The 16,334-nt window shown below is 42.2% G+C and overlaps 1 protein-coding gene across 15 annotated transcripts in view; it reads left to right on the top strand.

Annotated features, from left to right (window-relative positions):
- The window catches only part of LOC6539975 (DEAD-box helicase Dbp80), a 221,905-nt gene that overhangs the window by 53,210 nt on the left and 152,361 nt on the right, over positions 1-16,334 (top strand). The gene's annotated exons all lie outside the window — the stretch shown is intronic.

The following is a 16,334-nucleotide window of genomic DNA, read 5'->3' as shown; positions in this document are numbered from 1 at the left end:
TCAGATTTTCAATTAAAAATAGGAGATAAAGTTATACTAAGGAACGAAACGGGTCATAAGTTAGATCCAGTAAATTTAGGTCCTTATACTGTAGAAACCATAGAAGACAGAGATAACATAGTAATTAGAGATACAAAACAAAAGAAACAAAAAGTACATAAGGATAGACTAAAAATATATAATCAATGAATCGTTTCATTTCACTTAAAAAAAGGTCTGATCAACCACAAAAAAAAAAGCAAAACAAAAAAAATTCTTTTTCCTTCTAAGTAAGTTAAGGGGGGGTAGGGTTTTGAGGGTTCAAAAAAAGTGTTTTTTTTAAATTGTATATTATGAAAGTATAGTAACTCAAGATTGTTGTATGTAAATAGGAAGTCAATCGGAGCAAAACTCACAAAGATATAGCTTTGGAAATAGACGGGTCTCGAACGACTACCTCAGGTAATCCCTCAGCGGGGAAAACACCAACAAAAACTTTAAACACGTTTTTCTCAAATCGATGTTTTTTGAGTCGGTGCACTCTGTATCTCAAAATCTATTCAACCGATCGTTCTCAAATTTTTTACAGTATTTCCTTACATAATTTATGAGGTAATTCTGTCGAGATTTTTTCGATTTTAATTTTTTTATTATTAACAACAATAGTCATGAACTTTGGCCAAAAATCGGTATTTTCACTTTCAAGTTTTGTAAAAAGTTCAAAAATTTAAAAAAAAAATGGAAAAACTCGACAGGGATAGCTAGAGGAACATAAAAATTGATGGAACAACTTTGGGTATTTCATATCAGATTATCCAGTGCTGAGGTATGACGTGCACCGCAAAATGTATTTTTTCTGAGGCGCCTGCGAAGAATTGCTGCCATTCGGTCAATTTTCAATATTTTTCAACCAATATTTCACAGAATATAGTTCAATTACTACTCTTTAATGTACAATAATCAGAAATAAATTTACTTTCACCGTACGCCCAAAAAAAAAACCTGTAAAAACCTGTTTTTTTCTCCCTTTAAAACCCTACCCCCCCTTAAACATAAAACAAAAAATAACGTAATTAAACATAAATTTTGTATTATTCTGTCATTACACAAAAATGCTTTGAGACAAAACATTGCTAATAATTAAAAAACAAATTAATATCATATAATTAAAAAAAAATATTATAATTTTTAAAAATATTAATACTGAGAACTAAAAATGTATTACGTCATTTCTTTAAAAAGGGAGGTGTAGCATATCTACCCTATAAATATACTAAATTAATGGGTACAACTTAGGATCAAAACAGTGTGACACTTTGTCATAATAAACATAACGTTCAAGTACCCAAAAAGACCACCAACAATTACACAAGTATTCCAGCGCTCAAGTAATACGATCTAATGCTTATACATAAGCCGATCGCGGAGCTTGGAAATGCAGAGCTTGCACTTTGCAGCTCAAGTGGTCAGGCGCTCACAACTCTGTCCTGAGCTCTACAGCGCAGATGTCCTCTCATCGCACTGCTTTATTCCTTTTTTTTTATTTAAATGTCCCGCCCGTCCTCGCCGTTCCTTCGCTTTACCATTTGCATTTCTTCGGAAGTCGATTCCGATGCATTATCGGAAGTGCAAAGGAGAAATTTCAACACTAACAGTTTGTGGGCGTTGGAATGGGCGTGGCAAAAAGTTTTTGGCAAATCGACAGAAATTTACAAGACCCATACAAAAATGAAAAAATATCAAAACATTTTTCAAAAGTGTGGGCGTGGCAGCTTTGGGCGGTTTGTGGGCGTTAGAGTGGGCGTGGCAAAAAGTTTTTGGCAAATCGACAGAAATTTACAAGACCCATACAAAAATGAAAAAATATCAAAACATTTTTCAAAAGTGTGGGCGTGGCAGCTTTGGGCGGTTTGTGGGCGTTAGAGTGGGCGTGGCAAAAAGTTTTTTGGCAAATCGACAGAAATTTACAAGACTAATACATAAATAAAATAAATTTCAAAACAAAGCATGACAGCTTTGTGCGGTTTGTGGGCGTTAAAGTGGGCGAGGCATAAAGTTTTTCTGTGAATCGATGGAAATTCACAAGACTAATAATAAAATGGAAAAATATCAAAACATTATTCCAAAAGAAATTTACAAGACTAATACAAAAATGAAAAAATATGAAAACATTCTTTAAAAGTGTGGACATAACAGCTTTGAGCGTTATGTGGGCGTTAGTGTGGGCGTGGCACATGGGCAAACAAACTTGTGCCACATGGCACGCCAACAAGCTGGAAAATGCTGTCACACCCACCATTACATTATTTTTAATTTATTTTTTTTTTTACTATTTACGACAATATATTGAAAATTCTTCTTAGTACTAGTCCACCAGAGGAGTAGCAAGTATCCGAAAGTCGAAGAAATTATCTATCTCGTTCTCTCTATTTAGTAAAATTTTCGGACATCTGTCGGGTGGTTTTATTAGCGCAATTAAATATTTCTTTGGGAGTTTAGCGTAGTTCCAGGTCGAATTCGACAAGGCGGCTAATGCTGCCTTGGGATCGGACTTACACTGCCTTTACGTAAGCCTCAGTTTATTATACCCGTTACTTGTAGAGTAAAAGGGTATACTACATTCGTTGAAAAGTATGTAACAGGCAGAAGGAAGCGTTTCCGACCATATAAAGTATATATATATTTTTGATCAGGATCAATAGCCGAGTCGATTTGGCCATGTCCGTCTGTCCGTCCGTCTGTCCGTCTGTCTGTCCGTATGAACGTCGAAATCTCAGGAACTACAAAAGCTAGAAAGTTGAGATTAGGCATACAGACTCCAAGGACAAAGACGCAGCGCAAGTTTGTCGAATCATGCTGCCACGCCCACTCTAACGCTCACAAACCGCCCAAAAATGCGACGCCCACACTTTTAAAAAATGTTTTAATATTTTTTCATTTTTGTATTGGTCTTGAAAATTTCTATCGATTTGCGAAAAAACTTTTTGCCACGCCCACTCTAACGCCCACAAACCGCCCAAAACTGCCACGCCCACACTTTTGAAAAACGTTTTTTCATTTTTGTATTGGTCTTGAAAATTTCTATCGATTTGCAAAAAAACTTTTTGGACCGCCCACTCTTACGCCCACAAACCGCCGAAAACTGCCACGCCCACACTTTTGAAAAACGTTTTAATATTTTTTCATTTTTGTATTGGTCTTGAAAATTTCTATCGATTTGCAAAAAAACTTTTTGGCACGCCCGCTCTTACGCCCACAAACCGCCCAAAGCTACCACGCCCACACTTTTGAAAAATGTTTTGATATTTTTTTATTTATGTATTAGTCTTGTAAATTTCTATCTATTGGCAAAAAAAACTTTTGGCCACGCCCACTCTAACGCCCATAAACCGCCAAAAACTGTCCTTCGCACTTACACTAGCTGAGTAACGGGTATCAGATAGTGGGGGAACTCGACTATAGCGTTCTCTCTTGTTTATTTATCTTGAATGTATATTGAAATCGCTTTGTAGTTATCGTCTGTATTTCCGAGGTTGTTCCCTGACAGTGTTAGACCAAAGACATTATAATAACAAGATGCGTAACGGCCACACATTGGTTTTGCACTATGCAGCCACTTTTTTTGGTGACGACCAAAATTGCTCTCTTTTCGCTCGCCTAAAATCGAGAGCGTTAAAATCTAAAAATAGAATTGTCTTGCTTGTATTAGTAAAAACAATAAAAGAGATTGTCTGTATGTGTGCGTGCTTGTGCTAGAAGACGATTTTAGGGCCAAAATCAATTATGATCTAAGAAACAAATTTGATTAATGTTTTGGTCAATTTCGATTCGTAACTATTATGGTTTGAAAGAAGCTTTTTATACCTGTTACTCGTAGTGCTTTTCTTACCACCCATAATAGCGCGCCTTTTAAAAATATCAAAATAAAATGAATCTTATTTGCATTTTAAATACTGAAAATGGGTAAAACGTATACAAAGGAAATGATTATAACTACTGTAATTTAAAACAAAGAATTTCGAAAAAAAAGAAATTACATTTAAAAAATAAATATTTAAAAGAAAAATTAAGAAACAAAAATATTATTTATGAAATAAATAAAAATATAGAAACTGTTTATTGAAAGTTGATTTCTTAAAGCACGAAGTGCGATATGTCCGCACCGAAGAATCATTGTCAAATTATATTTTTCACACGTCGCACGCTGAATACTCTAATGACAACTATTCTAATAAAAAATCATATTTGAAAATTATTATGCATTATTATGTACATAGATTGTGCTATTATTATTTCTATGTTGAATTTGAATAATTGTTATGTTAAGGCAATGCAAAACTAGAGATTTTAAGTTGTGACAATTTATAAAAAATAATATAGATTTAAAGTCTAAGAACTTCTAATATGTAGGGCATATTTTGTCATTTCTACAATGCATGTGCATACGTGCGCACCAATACAGTGGTCACCTGTGGCTGTATGCGACAGAGCTGCTGGCTCTAGAGCTCTCCGCTCTCTGGCTTTTGAACAAAATTTCGAGAGAGCCTGGAGCCAGTTCTGAAGCCAGCACAAAAAAATCGTATGGCGTTACGCATTTTGTTATTCTATTGTCTTTGGTTAGACCGTGCTTATAATTATAAAATATTTTTAATTTCTGTTAGACAGTACAAATGTTACAACCAAAACCATTTTTTATTAAATAAATATTTAATGTCCTTAAAAAAGTGTAATCCATTATTGTTGACAAATCAGTTACACTAAAAACACTGTGCTACAAATTGCGAATCAGGTAAAAAAAAATTCTTAGAAGTAAGCATTCTGAAAAACCATAATGTTGGGCGGTAACGCCCTCTACCTCGTGCCTATTACATACTATTCCTCGACCTATGGAGCTTTTTGTTCCAATATGGCCCAAAACAACGATACGTTAAGGCTTGACCGGTATTCTCGTCTCCCCTCATACTTGAGGGTTTTTCATTGGGGGCGCTTGATCTTTGAAATTTAAAAAATACATGTTGGAGAGATATTTGCGAAATTTTTTTTAATTGAAATGTCCATCGACCCCATTATGTATGAAATGTGACATCATTTAAATGACCTCCACGGCTTTAATTAGTGACAATGACTGGGTGTGGTGCACAAATCGGGCTGTATTTGATCGATGGCGTGGCGTATGTCGATATTGAGGGCATCGGTTGTTTGCGGCTTGTTGGCATACCCCTGCGACCTAAGAAAACCAGACTTAAGAAATCGCACGATCTTGGTGGCCAGTACACGTCGCCTCCGCGCGAGATGACCATGTCCGGAAATTGCTCGTGCTGAACATGCATCGTAGCGCATGCCAGAAGTGGCTTCATACGGGTTGAAAACAGCTCCGCTGATCTCGTTATATTTATTTACTGCATAATTAAATATGGAAAACTGAATGCCAAGCTTAGAAAGTTTGACCGCAAAACGAGATGGTAAGCCTTGTCAAGGGGTTTAAGCAAAATCTGTGTTCGGTGTACAGCCTTATATCAACCTAAGAATAGACCTCAAGACTGGCATGCTGTGTTTAGAGAAAAAGGTAAGGTTGGTAGTGGTTGAGCGGTCAGACTTAAACGCATATGGGAAGACAAGAATGTGCCTGACTCCTGGAAAAGCGGAATCATCGTGAAGCTCCCCAAGCAATGCGACACTGCTCAACACTAGCTATAAAATCCTAGCTACACTGCAGAACGAACGCCTTCAGGAAAAAATTGAGCCAACAATCCGAGACGAACAGGCAGGCTTCAGACCACACAGGAGTTGCGTAGACCAGGCAAACTCACTACGCATAATTACCGAGCAAGCTGTGGAATGGAGAGCCCCGCTTTACCTGTTCATCAACTTCAAAAAGGCATTCGATTCAGTTGAAGGGGCAGCAATATGGCGATCACTTGCAAGGAAAGGAGTACCTGCTAATCTCATCGCTATCATCAAATCTGCATAACGGGAAAACCTTTCCAGACGAACAACGGAATTCGGCAAGGATGCCCACTATCACCTCTACTCTTCAACATCGTGGTCGACAAGTTAATGAGCGAAGTATGCTCGTCCCAGACATCTTGAGGACTTGGACTATGGAGACGACATCTGTCTCATCTCTCACAGACTCGGCGACATATAGAGAAAAAGAGAAAAAGAACTTGCCCAAAGAAACATCACATGATATCTCAGGAACTATTAAAGCCAGGTAAATTTAAAGTTAAGCATGCAGGTTCCAGAGACAGTCCAAAGTTTGTTTCTGGGTGTTGCGACGGCCACTCTAACGGCCATTTTGAAAAACGATTTGATCCTTTTACATTTTATTATATCCAATTTTTTTTAAGCTCCTGCACCTCAGTCTTATTATTATTTAAACCACATTTTTTTCGCTGTCATGTGCGGTCATTTCCGAGCTGGTTAAAGTATCATGACTTTTCTCTGTGTTGTTTTCTCATTGTCCGAATTTAACTCTTCGCTGACAAATGTGGCGGCCTACGCTAAAGATGCCAGTACCCAGTGTTGGTTAACACCCAAGTATCCGTAAGGTCTGGCAGCCCCCACTGCCCCACCAGCTGAACCTATCAGATGATGCTGGGCCTCCCTAACACATAAGTTTCGCTGTATATGCGATCGCCGTGAGCAGGACGTAGCATACATCTCAGGGCTGCTGCCCTAAATCCTTGACAGGAGGTATCGGAATCTGAGTAAATGTCACACCCAGGAAAAGTTTTCCAGGGTCAAGGAGCTGACCATCAGCCATCCCCTCGGCTCACGCGGTACACCGATAATCGGGGCTAATGAAACTTTCCCAACTTCACACCCATCCGACGAAACCCACGAAACGCCTGTCTTGAAATGGGAGGCCAAATGGTCTGCCCGCGTTCACACACATTCGGTCTGCAGGAACAAAAACAAAACCCATTCCGCTTTTATGCCTACAAAGCAGGCGGAATGGTCTCGTATCGGCCGGAGGTCTCGTATGGCGGGAGGTATAAATCCGCACATCTAGCAGAAGGTATGAAATGTTTGAGAATAACATAAATACTTCAGGTGGCAGCAACACATGTGGAAATCCATCCTCGGCTAATCTCGAGGCTAGGGCGCGGATTCTGAAGACCCTACCAACCATTCCCCCTGCTCAAGCAATGATACAGTGCGAAAGATGAACTTATGGTATTCAGCATAAGGTCCAAGGTGCAAAAACCCCTCCCCCAAAGACAGGCGACATCACTCCCAAGAGTCCACTAGAAGAGACCTCTCCACATACAAGAGTCCAACCAGCAAAGCGGGTCAAGATCCCGCTGATGGAAATCGAGGAGATGGGAGCCATCCTGGACGACCCTCTGACGAAGGTCAATCAAAATGGCGTTAGAGCTATAAACCTGGCAAAGAAAAACGCTTTCGCCAGACTATAGGAGCTCCAACAACAGCTGCAGTGATACTCACCCCATCAGCTGGGCTACCGTACAGCGAGGTGCTCGCACTGGTCACTAGAGGAAAGGATGCCAGACTCATCGCCATCGGAAAGGCGTAACCAGGTTTAAAAGGACTATCAAAGGCTAGCTGCTCCTGGAGCTACCCGCCTCTGCCCAAAATCTAACGCAGAAGCTTAAAGTGGACATGGGGTAGGAGCTAGGAGATCGCCATACTGATTCGCCACCTGAACGAATTAACAACAAAGGACGAACTGAGGAGTGTCACAGCGGACGCGGTCAAGCGTGGCAAGCTGAGGGTAGGCAAGCAATACCGGACCACGGAGCTAGAACCTCGCCGAAAGTGCTTTAAATGCCTGGAGGAAGGCCATTGTAGAAGTGCAGTTGATAGAAGCCAGTTCTGTTTCAAAAGCGGGGCACGCTGGACGCAAGGCCGCAAAGTGCCTCAACGAATGCACCCGGAAGTGCTCTTTGACGGGGTAAAGTTAAACCCGAATCACTGCACGGCAGCCAAAGACCTGCTAGTGTAGATGGTGCGCGAACGCAGGGCAGATCCTGCGTTACTTAGCGAGTCCTATCGGCTGCGGTAAGCCCAGAATGGGCTTTCGACCGCACCAGGAAAGCAGCGATCTGGAGGTGTAGCTCCGTAGCTAAACAAGTAACCCATTTGCTATCGGACAACGGGTTGTGTAGAGCAAAAGTTGGCAGATGGTGGGTGTACAGCGTGTACCTAGCTCTCAGCTTGACCATAATCGAATTTAGTCGGGCAGTAGATAGACTGTCAGCGGACGCTTGAGACCGATCCCAAGTCCTTATAGCCGGCGATTTCAAGGCATGGTCAGGGAACTGGGACAGTGCACTCACCAACTTGATAGGTAGGATGGTGTTAGAGGCGTTCGCGTCTCTGGACCTGGCGCTTTTAAGCAAAGGTTAACGTTTAGGCGCGCAGGAATGGTCTCGGTGGTGGATCTCACCTTCACTAGAGACTGGCAGTGACCACCTAGCCATTATTTTCGATTTGGGACGCCCAACCACGACCCAGGAGGAAATACAAAGCGGACTCCCTAGACACGCAAAAATTACAAGAGCAGTTCCTACCCTCTTTGATGGTTAGAAGGCGCTGAACGCACTGATGAGTCATCTGAAGACCGCGTGTGATGCCAGCATGCAAACAAGCAGGGCCCATAGCCGACAAAGGGTCCCAGTATACTGGTGAAACCAGGAAATAGAGGCGGCTCGTCGGGAATGTCTCCCAGCCAGACGTCGCTACCAACGCTCCAATGGTGCGGAGCCAAGCTGAATACAGAGTATGCAGGAAAACACTCAAGATAGCCATACGGAAGAGAAAGCGAAAATGTTTCCTGGACCTATGCGATGCAGCTGGCAGAGACCCATGGAGAGATACTGGAGTTGGTGGAACTGCTAAAGGACGGCAAGGCCCTCGGCCCCGACGGCATTTCCAACAGAGCGCTTCGACTAACTCTCTTTCCTTAGCCAGCCATCTTTGCGGAGGCGTTCATCAAGTGTCTGAAAGAATGCGTCTTTCCAAACCAGTAGAGGATCCAAAAACTGCTGCACCTCCCGAAACCAGGGAAACCACCCGAGGAGACTTCGGCCGATATGCCTCATTGACGGAAACGGCAAACTCTTGGAGAAACTGGTATACGCTCGGCTGGAGAGGGCTATCTCAGACGCGGGTGACCTCTCACCGTCCCAGCTCGAATTCAGGAAAGCGAGATCCACGGTGGACGCCGTCAACAGAGTGGTTAAAGTAGCAATATGGAATACTGCAATATGGTGGAAAGGGGGTACCAAAGAGAATTACATATGGTCACCCTAGACATCAGGAACGCCTTCAACATAGCGCGATGGGACTGGATCCTAGGTCCGACCTTCTAGTCGAAAGGAGTCTTCAGGCATCAAGTCAACGGTGGAGTCCCACAAGGATAGGTTCGTGGCCCGCGACTGTGGAACGTAATGTATGACAGAATACTCCGCCTCCCACTAGTAGGTAGGAGCGAGGTCGTAGGCTTCGCGGACGACGTGGTTTGCTGGTAGTCTCCAAGCCACTCGGCCAGGCAAAGGAAACGTGCACCAGCAACATTAGAACTATCGATCAGTGGCTCAGCTCAATGGGACTTAAACTGGCCCCGGAAAAGCCGGAGGCTGTCCTGGTAAGCTCCAAGAAGGTGGCAGATACAGCCACAGTCGAAATCGGTAGTACCTCGGTGGCCTCATCTTGCGCAATAAATTACCTGGGAGTCATAATTGACACCAGGCTCTCGTTCCGGGAACACCTAGCCTACGCTAGAGCGAAAACTGCGGGAGTCATCCGGTCGCTATTCGCCATAATGTTAGACACTGGAGGCCCAAAACAGGCGAGCAGACGTCTGCAAACAAGCGACACCCGGGCGACTATGCTGTACGCCGACCCGGAGTGGGTAAAAGCGTTTAGGGTCTGATAGTTACTCACAGACTGTCGGCACTACTTGTCTGTAACGCCTTTCGAACAGTGTCCAACGAGGCGGCCCTAGTGATTGCTGGAATACCGCAACTTTACCTAATCGCCCAGGATAACAAGGCGGTATTCAACCAAACCCCCGGCAGAGGCCTCTTCTCCAGCGCGACAAGGATAATTAGGGCTGAAGCAATGCAGCGCACCCTGGCGACATAGCAATTCAGGTGGCGCAACGGGTCTAAGGCCCGCTGAACGCAGCGCTTTCGCAGCTATTTAAAGCGCTTCGGACATGAGGAGTCGGAGAAATGTCCATGGTGCAGAAGAGGATGGTGGGAAACCTCAAAGTTCTCTTTTCATGCGGGAAGTTCGCTAGCGAGAGGAGATTCCTGGAAGCCGTACTTGGCAGCAGACTGAGTGCGGATAGTTTAGTCCCATTCATGCTGCAGGGGGAGGTGGAATGGCAAGAGGTCAACAGCTTTCCATAGCAGTAACATCCGAGCTAAGGAGAGCTGAGAGAGCCAGGAGGGAACACGAGTGAGCGGATTAAAAATGACCCCGGGAAGCAGTGCTTCACGGCCATACCGCGTGTTGTTCTGGATTGCCTGCCAACTGCTTTTGATTTTTTTTATTTATTTTATTTTTATAGTAATGAGCGGAATTAATCAAATTAGCCAAATAAACAAATAAAAAAAAAGCATACATACATCAGAACATATAAAAGTGCACAGCCAACCGCTAAATTTCTTGTACTGTGTTTTGCGCTGTAAAAAACCTAAACCGTGTTGTGCAAAAAATTATTAACAAAAATGAATCACATTTGCTTATTATCCTAAAAATTTCTTCGATCGGTTGGTAGGTCCTTTCGCTGGAGACGGGAAAGCCTGCTGAGCTGGGTTAGACCTCTCGCTAGGTTGCGGTGCGAGTAAAGCTTGCTATAGTGGTATGTTGTTCAACAAGAGTGGTGGGCAATCTTATCTTTTTAGCGTAAACGTCGCGTGCTTGCATTTTTGCTCGTTTACTTTTATTCGCTTGTCAGAGAACCACTTCTCAATGTAGAGCTGTAGCTTGGATTGGAGACCTTGAACGGCTAGGGATAGCTGTATCGTCGGCAAATGTGGATACCGTAAAGCGACTATTTGTAGGGATGTCGGCTGTATAGATAAAGTATAGGGTATGCCCAAAAACGCTGCATAGGGGGACTCCAGCCTCAATTTTATGATCAGTGGAATTGGCAGTGTTGCACCGTACTGCAAACTTTCTGTCATAGAGGTAAGACTTTAGAAGTTTGTGTGTGCTTTCGGGTAGGGCTGTTTTAACTTTTAACATTAGGCCGTCAAGCCAGACTCTGTCGAATTCTTGGGATACGTCTAAAAATACTGCTGTACAGTATTCGCCATTTTCAAATGCAGTTCTTATTTCCGTTGTTATACGATTCACCTGTTCAATGGTTCCGTGGCTTTCCCGAAATCCAAATTGATGGGCTGGGATTGTGTTGTGGGTTCTCAGATGTAGAATAAGTCGGATCAGCAGGCATTTTTTGAATAGTTTCGAAATACATGAGAGTAGACTTATTGGTCTGTAAGATGAAGGGACTGTGGGTCCTTACTAGGCTTTGGAATCATTATGATAATCGATCTCTTCCATTGTTGTGGAAAGTAACCATGTTTGGTGATGGCATTAAAGAGCTGGGTTATGTAGCGAACTGCAGAGTGTGGCAGCTCGATGATCATTTCCGGTGTTATAAGGTCGCAGCCAGGGGATTTTTCGGGCTGAGATTGTCTTTGTTTATTTTAATGACTTCTTTTGGACGAACCACAATTGGGTGAGGACGGGTGAGGACGTTAGCGCGAATGTGTTAGTAGCCTGGCTTGGCGTGAATACATTTGGTAGGTGTGAGGCAAATGTGGTGGCTCTGTCTGCATCACTACGGGCCCAGCCGCCTGCGAAATTCCTCATCGGTTTCAGTCGGTGGGCGGAGAGTTGAGTGGGCTTTCCACAGTGACTTATGTTTTGTACCTGTTGGTGTGAGTTGCTCTATATATCGGCACTGGTCGTCTTTCTCCTGTTGTTTCAGGGCGTTGGCCAGTTTCCTTGTGGCTACTTTTAGCTTTTGTTTTGCTGTTTGGGATCTGGTAGATTGCCATTCTCTGCGTAGGCGTCGTTTTACGTGGACGTGTTGCTCGATTTGTACGTTGGTCTTATTCGAGTTTGTGGTTATTGCTGTTGCAGTAAGAGCTGCTGCAGTAAGAATGGATTGCAATGTACACGCGCAATTGTCTATATCAGATTCAGTATTGAGTTTTGGGTTTAGCTCAATGTGTGAACTTATATATTTTTTATACCTGAGCCAATTTGTTTTGTGTAAAGTCAGTCTGTATGGTGGCTTTACGATTTCTGCGTACCGGCGGATGTGAATTAGTACAGGCGAGTGATCAGATGACAGATCTGGCAGACATTCAGCTTTGACCAAGCTGCGGGAAATATTTTTCGTAACTACGAAGTCGATTAGGTCAGGCAGCTTATTGAGGTCTGATGGCCAGTATGTAGGACTCTCAGGAGAAACATGGTCAAGTTTATTAGTGGCTTTTATTATAATCTTATAAAGCTGTTTTCCTTTTGGATTCACAAGTCGCGATCCCCAGTGAGTATGTTTAGTGTATGACGTGGAAGAAATCCATGAGTTGATCTTCCAATACTGTGAAACGGGGAAGGCCGCTAGTGTGAGGTGAGTGTTGTCCTACAGCTGTATGTTGATAGATGTGGCCTGATTATGATCATCACACGGTTCCTTACGGAAGACTGCCACTTCCGTCGGGATGATTTGTACCATAGAAGTGGTAGTCTCTCATTTGAAAATTGTACTTGCTTGTCAGATGAGTTTCCGAAAAAAGCATTACGTCGATATGCTTCTTTCATCATGGCTTCAGTAGTGGGTATAGGCCATGAAGCGGAGCTTGCTGCTTTCGAAAAAAATACTTCTGGGTTTTTTTCTGATGGTGTCAGCGTATCTTTAAAGATAAAGAATCCCTATATTTATTTTAGCTATCTTACATCGCATAGAGCGTCTCGTTCGCTTTCGGATTGTTTATTTAGTTTATATGATTAGTTGTTCACTTCACCCAACAGAACCGATTTGTGCGGAGTTTGATAATAACACGTCTTCACACTTCAATTTTATTTTTTATACCCGTTACACGTAGAGTAAAAGGGTATACTAGATTCGTTGAAAAGTATGTAACAGGCAGAAGAAAGCGTTTTCGACCATATGAAGTATATATATTCTTGATCAGGATCAATAGCCGAGTCGATTTGGCCATGTCCGTCTGTCCGTCCGTCCGTCTGTCCGTCTGTCTGTCCGTATGAACGTCGAGATCTCAGGAACTACAAAAGCTAGAAAGTTGAGATAAGGCATACAGACTCCATAGACGCAGCGCAAGTTTGTCGAATCATGCTGCCACGCCCACTCTAACGCTCACAAACCGCCCAAAAATGCGACGCCCACACTTTTGAAAAATCTTTTAATATTTATTCATTTTTGTATTGGTCTTGTAAATTTCTATCGATTTGCAAAAAAACTTTTTGCCACGCCCACTCTAACGCCCACAAACCGCCCAAAACTAACACGCCCACACTTTTGAAAAATGTTTTAATATTTTTTCATTTTTACAAGACTAAATTTCTATCTATTCGCCAAAAAACTTTTGGCCACGCCCACTCTAACGCCCACAAACCGCCAAAAACTGTCCTTCGCACTTACACTAGCTGAGTAACGGGTATCAGATAGTCGGGGAACTCGATTATAGCGTTCTCTCTTGCTTTTTTTTATTACATTAATAGGGGATTTTTACCGAGCCAAAGGCCAATCTGTTTTACGACAAGTAAACTCGATGAAATTTTATTTAAACGCTGATTCGGCGGTTAATCAGTTTTATGAAGCTATTTTACTGGAATGGAATCAATTCCCTAAGCTTGGCGATTCGGTGCAGACATCGTTGGAAAAATTGGATTTTATGGAGATCTCGAGTTACCAACCCGATGATCAATTTTCGACAGTTTTCATTGTTGCGAAACTATACCGAGAATTAGCAGCTCATCGCAAGTCGCATTTGCTGGCCTCAACCGCTGCCAATTTAACATCTATCGAAATTGGTAACAATGCGGATTTTTCTTTTCGATCTAGGAAGCCACTATTTTGTTTAAAAGGTGTCGAGAAGGGATCATCAAAGGGTCTTTGAGAGCTCAGTGATTGTGTGAATTCGCATCTGCGGGCCATTCGAACCCTGAAAAGTACGAAAAAAGTTTGGAATGGACTGACTCAAGGACGCGGGAATAATGGAAAGAGAATTTATCAATCACTGTGCTGTCTACTTGGGGTACTATAAAGTCGTTTTTGAAGAAAAAATGCAGTATGATGGAAAACTTGGATCAAGCCTTGGTAAATCAACCGATATGTTTATTTTGCGATGCAAGGGATCATTATTTGCCAAAGTTTTTTTTTTTTTTTTACATCTACAAACAAAAGACCAAAAACAAAAATAAAGCAAATAAAAACAACAACTATGAGTCAGAACGACGTTCACACTCAGCGTCAACGCGAGCAAGATGACCACCAGATCTCATTGCAACGAAACAACGCGTACTTCTCATACGTCTTCTGCAGACAGCGAGCGGTCAATCACCCCTAACCCAACGAATTTACTTTTGCCAACAACTCAAGAAAGAGCGCGTTCTTGCTCTCCCTCATTACTAGCTTCGTCACAAAACCCGCAAGCAACAAACACTTGCGAAATTTCTTTACGCTTGCCTACGGTGACTAGTACTGTGACAACAACAACCACTGCAACTGGAACGGTATCATCGGCTCGCTCAATTTCGTCGACGCAAGTACTTGCTCGCCCTGAGCCAGCGATCAAAACAAAAACGCAACTTAACGGTTCCGCTGTGCTGGCAGAAAACCAAAACATAAACAAGAACGCCGGATCGACCATACAGACTGGATTGGATTGCTACATAACAATTAAAAGAAAACTCAGCCCTCAAAATAATAAAAATCAACAATCCGAAAATAAGGGAAAAATTACACGAGACGATGTCACTAATAAAACGCCAGCAAACACCAACAGATTTGAGCTTCTGGCAAATTCTACTGATGAAAGTGTACAAACGGCAAAGTCATCCTAAGAGGAACCTAAGAAGGTTAAGCCTCCTTCAATATACATTCGCGAAAAAGCTCAAGTGCCTTAGTAAACAAAATAGCGACATTAATAGGAGAAAACTCGTTCTACATAATCCCCCTAAGAAAAGGGAACATTAATGAAACAAAAGTTCAAACTCAAACCGAGGCTAGCCATCGTCTCCTAACCAAATTCCTGGACGATTCAACAAAGTGTTTTTGATTTGCCAAAGTGTTTTTGATTTTTAAATTAGAGCCCTAATCTTCGATAAAGAGAAGAAAATAAGTTGCACATCTGCCATAACTGTTTTGCGCAAGGGGCATTTGATTCACAGCAGATATTGTCGCTTGAAGCACCTCACATTATTTCACATGTATCATCACCCATCCGCACCATCCACCTCAATTTCATCTCCATCATGCGTCCCAAACTTGAGCTCTCAGCAGTTTACATCTACTTCATCAACATTAGTATCATGTTCTCATTTATCATCTGATCATCAGTTATCAAGACCTCCACCAGGCCTCCACCAAAATATTGTGCCGATCGATTATATGCTATTATCTGCTAAACCTCATAACTTCTCGTTTAGCTAGTCAACAGCATTTGAATCATAGAAGATTTCTTCTATTTTCTGGGATCGGAGCATCTTTAATGATCTCTGATAAGGCAGTCGATATTCTTGTGCAATTACGGGATGCAAGCTATCGTGTTTCATTCGCTGTTTTGACTACCTTATCACGGATTATCCGCTCCATTTCAATATAAATCGTTCATCATAGAGGATACCACAAAACATGTCGCTCGCTGATCCTTATTTTAATTAAACACAATAATTATTTTTCAAAATAATTGGGTCAAGGACCCAGCTAATCATTCTAATGATGACCCATTTACCTTAATAGTAAAGCGATTTTGGGAAATTGCCGGAAGATTTGCGGTGCGAGCTAATGTTCAATGAAAATTGCATTCTACTTGCGAACGGTCTCCTCTTTTATACTTCAGGATTCGAATCCCTAGGTGATTTATATTGCCGGGCTCGTCGTTGTTTCAGGAGTTTGGGAGTTAAGTTGGATAGAAACACAGTCTGAAAGTTCAGTATTCAGCATTTTTACCGGAGTATATAGATTTGGGCAGAGCATATGTTAATATAACCTAATCGTGCGTTTTTATTAATTATAATCCCAAAGGTGGCATATTGGTTGTCTGCCCCATAAACAATTGCTTTTCCCAAGATCTATCGATATACCAGAGAAAGTTAAAATATGTCGTTCGCACTTCCAC

Source organism: Drosophila yakuba, unplaced genomic scaffold (genome assembly GCF_016746365.2).
Source record: "Drosophila yakuba strain Tai18E2 unplaced genomic scaffold, Prin_Dyak_Tai18E2_2.1 Segkk5_quiver_pilon_scaf, whole genome shotgun sequence".
Taxonomy (NCBI): Eukaryota; Metazoa; Arthropoda; class Insecta; order Diptera; family Drosophilidae; genus Drosophila; species Drosophila yakuba.
This window is presented reverse-complemented; position numbering and strand designations above follow the sequence as displayed.